Source organism: Lethenteron reissneri, chromosome 53 (genome assembly GCF_015708825.2).
Source record: "Lethenteron reissneri isolate LAM-NWPU_2019-01 chromosome 53, ASM1570882v1, whole genome shotgun sequence".
NCBI classification, from domain to species: Eukaryota; Metazoa; Chordata; class Hyperoartia; order Petromyzontiformes; family Petromyzontidae; genus Lethenteron; species Lethenteron reissneri.
This window is the reverse complement of record NC_083831.1, coordinates 6,535,446-6,546,398: the sequence shown is the minus strand read 5'-3', so window position 1 is coordinate 6,546,398 and position 10,953 is coordinate 6,535,446. Positions and strand designations below refer to the sequence as shown.

The 10,953-nt window shown below is 61.0% G+C and overlaps 1 pseudogene; it reads left to right on the top strand.

The window, feature by feature from the left end:
* The window catches only part of LOC133356313 (zinc finger protein DPF3-like), a 95,888-nt pseudogene that overhangs the window by 60,447 nt on the left and 24,488 nt on the right, over positions 1–10,953 (top strand).

The window sequence follows — 10,953 nt, the reverse complement described above, 5'->3', positions numbered from 1 at the left end:
GGAACCCCCGTCCTTGGGCCCAGCGCCGGGTCAAACAAACGCAGTCGCTCCGCTGGGAGGTGACGGGGCGGAGGGAATAAATATGCGAGCCGGGGAGGGGCTCAGGGTTGAGAAGGCTGTGGGGGGGGTGCAGGAAGGCGTTGGAGGAAAGAGCCAGCGGTGAGAATGTGAGAGGGGCAGGTAGGGGGCCCTGTATGGGTTACATGGTAGGGGGCCCTGTGTGGGTCACATGTTAGGTGGCCCTGTATGGGTCACATGGTAGGGCATCAGGGTCGGGATCGAACCCACGACCTCCTGCGTTCCAGGCGAGGTAGTTCACATCTCCTAGCCACCACGGCGCCCTGCGGGACGTGCGCCGCCACCCCCTCCAGTCGGCGGGGCCCCCCCGGCTGCAGCCGACTGGGCCGCAGCCGCATGGAGCACGCCGTGACGTCTCCCTGCCGACCGACCGACCGAGCCGACTGACCGACAGTTTGTGACATAAGCAAAACATGCCAAGTCACGTAGATAGAAAATAATCTAATGAAATTTGTATTATTTTTATTGTATTATCTTCTATCTACGTGACTTTACCGAAAGAACCAAAGAATACGAATTGCTGCAGTCATCAAAGTTTTAAATCAAAATTTAAAACGTGCCAATTAGTAGGTCTTGCCACGTAGACAAAACGTGCCAATTCGTTACTCGTACAGCACACCGGCTGTGTGTTGGAGAGTAAACCCACGACGTTTACAATTGTTGGAGAGCGGTCGGGCAACCGGTTGGGCGCAGCAGGGACGGACTCCGGCTCTCAAGCAGCGATCTGCCTGGCACGTCCGTAGCGACGTCCCCTCCCGTCGCGTGCGCCGCACGTTAGCGCACCACGGCTGGCGGTTACCAGCCCGCTCGCCATGCGGACGACGCGGGTCGCGAGCGATCGCCGCCACGTTGGTGCGAGCTCAAGACAGCGCCCGTTTGGTGTTCGCGGTCGAGCGCTCGGGCGTACGCCTGGCCTGACTCACCTCCCCCGCCCCCCCACGGCGTTTCAATGAATTGCCACGATTCGAGGTAACGATTAAAAAAATTGTTTGCTTTCGATTTTAGTCTCTGGTTTGTGACGCGCGTGCGCAGGGCAGCGACTTTAACCGTCCAATCGAACCATCGCTAGATGCCCACGCAGCCTTATCAGTTTCCGTTTATCTCTCTCTCTCTTTCTCTCCCCGTCTCTCCCAATTCCTTCCCATCTCTCCCCGTCTCTCCCCCCTCTCCTCCCTGCCCCCCGTTTTCTCTCCCCGTGCCCCCCGTGCAGTGGACGTGGCCCTGAAGAAGGAGGCGCTGCTGGCGGGTGAGGGGCCCAGCCTGGAGGCCCTGCTGCGTGGGGACGGCAGTGACAAGTCCCGCGACGATGAGCCCAGCCTCAGTGACTACCAGGTAGCTACTCTGACCCACGGTTACCCACAAGTACCTATGGGTACCTACAGGGCCCATAGGTACCCTACCCACAGGTACCCACGGGGACCTAAAGGGCCCATAGGTACCCTACCCACAGGTATGCACGGGGACCTCCTGGCACCCGCAGGGAGATACGGGCACCTACCCACAGGGACTTATGGGTAACCTACCCACAGGGTCCAACAGGTGACTACAGGTACCCACATTTACCTACGGTTGCCCACAGGTATCTACAGGTATCTACAGGAACCTACAGGCACACAAAGACAAAGGTCCCTCCATATAGCCTTTAACAGACTGTTGGGGCAAGTGCACCTATGAAGGCCGGAACAGCACACGAGGGGGTGGGTGACCAGAACCACCCCGGCCGCCTTTGTCTTCTCAGTGGCGATGTTTACACACCTCACAGGTCCGGGACCGGTTCAGATAATCGTCACTGGCGGTGTTGGCCGTGAGCGGGAATCGAACTCGGGTGGCCGGGTTCGTAGCGCAGCGTAGCGCTAACCACTACACTACCTCTCCTCATTGTACACACAACCACCCAACCAGAAGCATAACAGGTACCCCACACACACACACGCTGTTAAACACGCACACATCCACTCAACAATAGGTACCCAACTACAACAACAACCGTCATTCACCACTAAGTGGCGGTGACGTCACCACGACGCTTGTGCCAGGCCATGTGCACCTTGAGGCCACGTGAAGTGTCGAACGCCCGCTGGCAGGAGGTCACGGGGCAGACCCAGCAGGTGCCACGGGTCGACTGGCCGAGATGACCGAGATGACTGGCTGATGCACCACCTGTGCCCCCTACTGTGCCAACTGGCATCCCACACACACACACGCCCACACACACACACGCCCACACACACACAGACACACACGCTGTTAAACACACACCCAGCGAGAGGTACAACAGGTGGTACCCACAGGCGGGGGGGGGGGGGGTCACCACGTGGGGTAGCGGGCCCGCGTGCCTCCTGAGCCAGGCCCGGCTCGGCACAGCCCCCCGGAGCACGGCTCGCTTGTGCCAGCGGCGAAGCGGCATTGGGGCCGCCGGCCCGGCTTGGACGTCGACGGGCAGACGTCCACGCCCGGGCCGGCCCGGCCCTGCCTAGCCCGGCCTAGCCCGGACGTCAACGCCTGGCCCGGCCCTGCCTAGCCCGGCCTAGCCCGGACGTCAACGCCTGGCCCAGCCCGGCGATGGGCCCGTACGTTCACGCGTGCGCGTGCGCTCTCCCGCAGAAGGTGCTGGACCCCGAGGACTTCCTGCTGGAGGAGATCGAGAAGGAGGAGCCCGAGGAGGAGCAGCCCAAGCGCAAGGCCAAGACCAAGACCAAGGTGCGGGCACAGCACCGTCGTGGGGGAGGGGGGTGGGGTCGGGGGGCGGTCGTGGCGCGGGGAAGCATTTGGTCCTGAAGCAGTTCGATTGATAAATGACGATCGGTCCGAGAGGTGGGGGGGACCTTGCCGCACCTCGCGGGCCCCGTGGGAATACTCCGCCGTGGCCGTGAAGGCACCGCCGGTTAGCGCCGTGGCTGGGAGATGTTAACTCCCTCGCCTGGTATACAGGAGGTCGTGGATTCGATCACGACCCCGACGCCTGCTGTATATTTGGAGTTTGCGTTTCTCTCTCTCTCCCCCTGGTCACGTGGATTATTCTCCATGTCCTCCGGTTTTTGCCCTCCACATTTCGAGTATTTGGCTGCTATACATTTCCACGTGATGATGAGCCACTTCGGTGGGCTATCATTTGCGATGACCAAGTCGCTTATCAAAAAGGGCAGTGGGGCCTTACCTGGTAAAATAAAAATAGTTCAGTTTAAAGAGTTCAGTTTAGCACGGTTGGCTACTTACGGTGCGAGAGAAGTTCACCGAACGGACCGCACCGTAGGTACAGAGAATTCGGCCGTGAGGAAACCGAGTTTGCGCGAGGCGCCGTCCAATCGCGTCCGTCCCACGCCGCCCCCCCCCCCCCCCCTCAGGGCCGCAACGGCGGCGAGAGGAAGAAGAAGAACAGCAGCGAGGCGGCTCCGCAGGAGGACAAGGACAAGCCGTACGTCTGCGACAGTGAGTTGCGTGGCGTCGCGTGGTGTGCGCGTTGGGGGCGGGGCGGGGGGGGGGGCGGAGGACACGCTCGCGTCGATGAGAACCGGGCCTGGCTTTAGGAAATGTTCTCTTCGATGGAAGGCTGCAGCCGGCGCTCCCGGCTTATTGCTCTGCACTTCTCGACATGTGAAGGTTCACGGTTGGTATCAAGCGGCCGCAGTGATTACTCCTGCGCTGCCCAGTCCGTCCGTCCGTCCGTAACAAACCGGGGCACGCGATAATAACGCTCGTGGAATCCGGTCAGACGCGAGCAAAACGTTCGTGTAAAGTCGCGTCGCCCTCCGGGACTTACCCGATTTAAAAAAAAAACTGTCGTCGCACCAAAGCTTGGGGAGACGCAAACCAGCGGCGAAAGGCCCCGGTCTTCCCCGTCGAGCACCGCCGCTATCCCAGCAGCGCCGCTGCCGCCTCGCCGCGGCCCGGCGGACACCGCCGCCGCCGCCGCCAAGTGAACACTCCACGTGCACGCACGCGCGGTGGACGGCGCGGTGCGGCGGGACCCGTGCGTGCACGTGGTTGTTCTTACTCGTCGTCGTCGCTGTTGTCGCGGTGTCAGTCTGCGGGAAGCGCTACAAGAACCGCCCGGGGCTGAGCTACCACTACACGCACTCGCACCTCGCCGAGGAGGAGGTGGAGGAGGACCGCGACTCGGAGCCGCGCACGCCGGCGTCCCGCAGCTCCGACGACCGCAAGCGCGACACCGGTAGCGCTCCCACCGCTCGCTCGCCTGCTCATACACACGCTCGCACACGGCGATACCAATAACCGTACCAATGCCACTGCCGTTCGCCACTAAGTGACGGTGACGTCACCACGGCACCTGTGCCAGGCCAGGTGCACTTTGAGGCTACCACGTGGCAAAGGCTCGCTGCTGACGGCAGGTCACGGGACAGACCCAGCAGGTGCCACGGGTCGCTTGACTGAGATGATCGGTAGATGCACACCAGCTGTACCCCCCTACTGGGCCAAATTTCTGTATTTTAGTCGCTCGGCGCTCCGCTCGTTGTTGTGAGCGTCGCTCCTCTGCCCTCCGTTCTTGTTGGAGCCTCCTCCACAGAGGCCGATCTTACCACCGCTGGTACCGGTCTTCGCAGAACAACAACAATAACAGTAATCGTGCAGGCCAGAAAAACCGTAAATATCAGACACCAACGTGGAAACGCGCAGAAAGCTCCGCAGCCTCGATGCACTGTGCAAAAACCATTTAGCGGTTCCTGCAGAAGTGCATTGTGGTCCTCCTGCTGCTGTTGGCCGGTCACGTGTTCGCTAGAAACCATTTAGACGGCGACCCAAGCCAAGGCGGAACACCCACAATGCAATTCTCCGGCAAACGCTGACGATGCCACATGTCCGCACGCACGGATGCACGCACGCTGCGTTGTGCTCTTATACAGCGGGCGGTCCGTTTGGCTTCACCTCCCTACTCACTCACCCCCACTCCTCACTCACTCACTCACCCCCCACTCCTCACTCACTCACTCACCCCCACTCCTCACTCACTCACTCACTCACCCCCCACCCCCCACTCCTCACTCACCCCCCACTCCTCACTCACTCACTCACCCCCCACTCCTCACTCACTCACCACTCCTCACTCACTCACCCCCACTCCTCACTCACTCACTCACCCCCCACTCCTCACTCACTCACTCACCCCCACTCCTCACTCACTCACTCACCCCCACTCCTCACTCACTCACCACCATCCTCACTCACTCCACCCACTCCTCACTCACTCACCCCCCCACTCCTCACTCACTCCACTCACCCCCACTCCTCACTCACTCACTCACACCCCACTCCTCACTCACTCACTCCCCACGCCTCACTCACTCACTCACCCCCCACTCCTCACTCCTCACGCCCCCCACTCCTCACGTCACTCACTCATCACTCACCCCCACTCCTCACTCACTCACTCACCCCCCCTCCTCACTCACTCACTCACCCCCCACTCCTCACTCATCTCACCCCCCACTCCTCACTCACTCCTCAGTCACCCCCCACTCCTCACTCACTCACTCACCCCCCACTCCTCACTCACTCACCCCCCACTCCTCACTCACTCACTCACCCCCACTCACTCACTCACTCACCCCCCCACTCCTCACTCACTCACTCACCCCCACTCCTCACTCACTCCCTCACTCACCCCACACTCCTCACTCACTCACTCACCCCCACTCCTCACTCACTCACTCACCCCCCACTCCTCACTCACTCACTCACCCCCCACTCCTCACTCACTCATCACCCCCCACTCCTCACTCACTCACTCACCCCCACTCCTCACTCACGTCCAGTATTCACCCCCCACTCCTCACCCTCACTCACTCACTCACCCCCCACCTCAATCACTCACTCACTCACCCCCCACTCCTCACTCACTCACTCACTCCCCCACCCCGCACTCACTCACTCACTCACCCCCCACTCCTCACTCACTCACTCACTCACCCCCACTCCTCACTCACTCACTCACCCCCCACATCCTCACTCACTCACTCACCCCCCCACTCCTCACTCACTCACTCACCCCCCACTCCTCACTCACTCACTCAACCCCACTCCTCATCACTCATCACCCCGACTCCTCACTCACTACACCCCCCTCCTCACTCACTCTACCCCCCACTTCACTCCACTCACCCCCCCCACTCTCGCTCACTCACCCCCACTCCTCCCCACTCACTCACCCCCCACTCCTCACTCACTCACCCCCCACTCCTCACTCACTCACCCCCCACTCCTCACTCACAATCACCACCTTACCCCACTCTCACTCACCACCCCCACTCCTCACTCACTCACTCAACCCCCCACTCCTCCTCACTCACTCACCCCACTCCTCACTCACTCACTCACCTCACTCACTCACCCCCACTCCTCACTCACTCACCCCCACTCCTCACTCACTCACCCCCCACTCCTCACTCACTCACTCACTCACCCCCCACTCCTCACTCACTCACCCCCCACTCCTCACTCACTCACCCCCACTCCTCACTCACTCACTCACTCACCCCCACTCCTCACTCACTCACTCACCCCCACTCCTCCTCACTCACTCACCCCACTCCTCACTCACTCACTCACCCCCACTCCTCACTCACTCACCCCCACTCCTCACTCACTCACCCCCCACTCCTCACTCACTCACTCACCCCCACTCCTCGCTCACTCACCCCCCACTCCTCACTCACTCACTCACCCCCCACTCCTCACTCACTCACCCCCCACTCGCTCACTCACTCACCCCCACTCCTCACTCACTCACTCACTCACTCACTCACCCCCACTCCTCACTCACTCACCCCCCACTCCTCACTCACTCACTCACCCCCCACTCCTCACTCACTCACCCCCCACTCCTCACTCACTCACTCACCCCCCACTCCTCACTCACTCACCCCCCACTCCTCACTCACTCACTCACCCCCCACTCCTCACTCACTCACCCCCACTCCTCACTCACTCACCCCCCACTCCTCACTCACTCACCCCCCACTCCTCACTCACTATCACCCCCACTCCTCACTCACTCACCCCCACTCCTCACTCACTCACCCCACTCTCACTCCCCACTCCACTCACTCACTCACTCACCCCCACTCCTCACTCACTCACCCCCACTCCTCACTCACTCACTCACTCACCCCCACTCCTCACTCACTCACCCCCACTCCTCCTCACTCACTCACCCCCACTCCTCACTCAACTCACTCACTCACTCACTCACTCACTCACCCCCACTCCTCACTCACTCACCCCCACTCCTCCTCGCTCACTGCACCACCTCTCCCTCTCCCCCCGTGGCGGCAACAGCCGCGGCATCGGTGGCGACCGCGGCCGCGACGAACGGCCGCGGCGTCGTCGGCGGCGACGGCGGCGGCGGCGGCGGCGACGGCCAAGAAAGCGCCGGAGGGGCAGCCGCCGTCCCTGCCCAACACCTACTGCGACTTCTGCCTGGGCGGGCCGCACATGAACAAGAAGTCAGGCCTCTCCGAGGAGCTCATCTCCTGCTCCGACTGCGGACGCTCGGGTAGGAGACCCCCCCACCACCCACCCCCCCCCCACCCCCGCTCCATGCACGCCCCCCCACCTCGCACGCCCGCACCCGGCTCCGACCCGACCGCGACCCGACCTGACCCCTCCCTCGCCAGGCCCAACGGTAGTGGGGAACGGAGACGGGACGTCGCGCGGACCGGACACGGCCGCTCCCTTTGGCCGCCGACAATTTGCCGAGGTCCGTCGATCTTCGGGCAGTTCGGAGCGCGGCGTTTTTTCTTTGGGTTTTGCCTCCCCCAGCGCCACTTTTTGCCGAGGTCCGTCGACCGGTTTCGTCAGCGGGGCGAGGGAGCGGGTCCTGTCGTGGTAAGCTCTCCCTAGCGCAGTCCGTGTGCCGGCCTCGCCGCTTGAAGCGTAGCCGGGGCCCAAAGAGGTGGTCCAAGCCCCTCAGCCGCACGCCGACAGTCAGGCCAGAGCGCTCGCGGGGCGAGGATCAGATCGGCTTGAGCTCACACGGAGCCTCGCGGAGCCTCGCGGAGCCTCGCGGAGTCTCTGGGAGCCTCTAGAAGCCTCGCGGGGCCTCTAGGAGTCTCTGGGAGCCTCTGGGAGTCTCTAGGAGCCTCGCGGAGCCTCTAGGAGTCTCTAGGAGCCTCTAGGAGTCTCTAGAAGCCACTAGGAGCCTCACCGAGCACGGGGACAGCACGAACCCAGAACGCCCCCACCCCGCAATGCACGATTCTGAGCCAGAAACGCGGTCGCCCCTGGGCTGGTTCGGGAGCGTCTGGGTGTTCACGGCGGACGTGGAAATGATCTGTTGGGTCTCCGTTTCAGTAGGATCACCGTCCACACGCGTACCGTTTCAGGTTCACACACACCACACACACACACCACAAACATACATACACACACCAGACACACCACACACACACACACACCACACACACACACACCACACACACACCACAAACATACATACACACACCACACACACCACACACACACACTACACACACACACACACCACACACACACCACACACACACCACACACACACACCACACACATCACACACACCACATACACACCACACATACACACCACACACACTACACACACACCACACACACACCACACACACCACACACACACACCACACACACACTACACACACACACCACACACACACACAACACACACACACACTACACACACACCACACAACACACACACGTGCGCGCATGCAGCACGTACGCACGTGTCGGTGAAGGCCGTTGAAATGAGATTCATGGAAGGGACGGGGCGGGGAGAAGCTGTGCCGCGTCCCTGGAGGGAGCGCCAGGAGCGGTGGTGGTAGTGGTGGTGGTAGTGGTGGTGGTAGTTGCGGCGGTGGCGGTGGTAGTGGTGGTGGTGGTCGTGGTGGTAGTGGTGGTGGTGGCGGTGGTGGTGGCGGTGGTGGTGGCGGTAGTGGTGGTGGTAGTGGTAGTGGTGGTGGTAGTGGTGGTGGTAGTGGTGGTGGTAGTGGTGGTAGTGGTGGTGGTGGTAATGGTGGTGGTAGTGGTGGTGGTAGTAGCGGTGGTGGTGGTGGTGGCGGTGGTGGTGACGTAGCGCCCCCGTCTGTCCGTCACGGTGCGGCCGCTGGCGCCGCTGCCCGTAGGTCGAGAGCGGTTCGTCGCTGGCGTCGTCGGCTAATCGTCCGTTGGAGCGCGCGCACACACGCAACATGCACACACAACACGCAACACACACGCAACACGCACATGCAACATACACACGCAACACGCACACACAACACGCAACATGCACACACAACACGCAACACACACGCAACACGCACACACAACACGCAACACGCAACACAACACGCAACACGCACACGCAACACGCACACACAACACGCAACACACAACACGCAACACGCAACACGCACACACAACACGCAACACATGCAACACACACAACACGCACACGCAACACAACACGTGCACACACGCAACACACAACACGCAACACGCAACACGCGTGCCCTCCCGCTTCGCTGTGTCAGGAGGAACTCTCCGGTTCCTGGCGGTCACTCCTTGCCGAGCCTGCGGTGATCGTAGAGCGCCAGTCAATCAGGATCACAGTTTGTGTTCACGGAGAGTAACAAACTAATATTTCTCTAATTGGCCCCCAGTTACGATGCAGAGGAAGCTGCGCTAATTAATATTAATCTCCGTCATGTTACGGCCTCCGGTATTTTGGCACTCTGCAACCTCGTAAATATCACTCCGATTAACGTGCAGTTGGTGTAGCAGCGGGGCTCCTAATCACCGTCGTCGTCGTCGTCGTCACAATAATGCCGGGTTTGTTTTTGTTGTAAATCCACGAAATCAAATTTTTTGTTGGGGTTTTCTGTTTTTCTCGAGGGTTCCTGCGTTTCGATGTTTGGCCGGTTTCATTCGCCACCCCGACACGTGGCGCGCGGCGGGCAAAACCCGGGAATCTGGAGAAAGCTCACCGTGCGTACGGGAGGGGCGGGGGCGGCAGGAGAGTTCATGGTGATAACACTCAACGGCCTCGCACGAATGGATTCAATTAAGTTGCTGTGACGTCCGCCTCATGGCCGCACCTCGCAGCCCAGAGCCTATAGCACCTGCGGGTTTCCCAGGCAGTTACCCTCCCAAGCGCTCGCCAGGTCCCCCGGTGTTTCTCTGCTCAGCTTCTCGGAGATTGGGGGCGGCGCGCTGGATGGAGGCGAATGGACAACGAGCGCACTGCTTGCTGGGAAGTGGTTGTCCTACGTGGAGAGAATTATGAGCCCCCGGCATAGGAACGTGGAATTTCCACCGCTAGTTGAGGGCTGTGAGAGTTATTGCCCATTGCTTGCTTCGAACAGGGGTGTGTTGTTTTTAAAAATGTTTTTTGCGCGATCTGTGAGAACCGGCCTGATCATCGACACCGCTTCGTTCAGCCGACCCGATCTCCTCGCTGCAGCGTGACCATCATCTGCCGTTGCGCGCAACCCAGTTGCAACCGCATGGTTGCGCGCGGCACGCGGTTGCAACTGGGTTGCTCGCGGCAAAGTTGCGCGCGGACGTCTCCGCCGCCGTTGGCGAGCGGTTGCTGCTCGAGCGGTTTCGCAAGCGAGCGACTTGCAGCGACGGTAACATTTCGCTCGCAGTGTGCGGGGAAAAAAATATTGTAATTCGCGAGCAACGAGCAGCCGTTTGCGATCTCCCCCCACCCCAGCCCCTCCCCCAAGAATGGAAACGCCGTTCTCCGTTTCCATCGCTGCGCCGCAAAAAAAAAACGCTCGCTCCGGATCGCGGAACGAAAGCGGTTCGGTGGCCGACGGCCGTCGATTCGTCCGCGATTTCGACAAAGGGGGCGAGATTTTGCCCGGGGCGACCGACGGCTCGA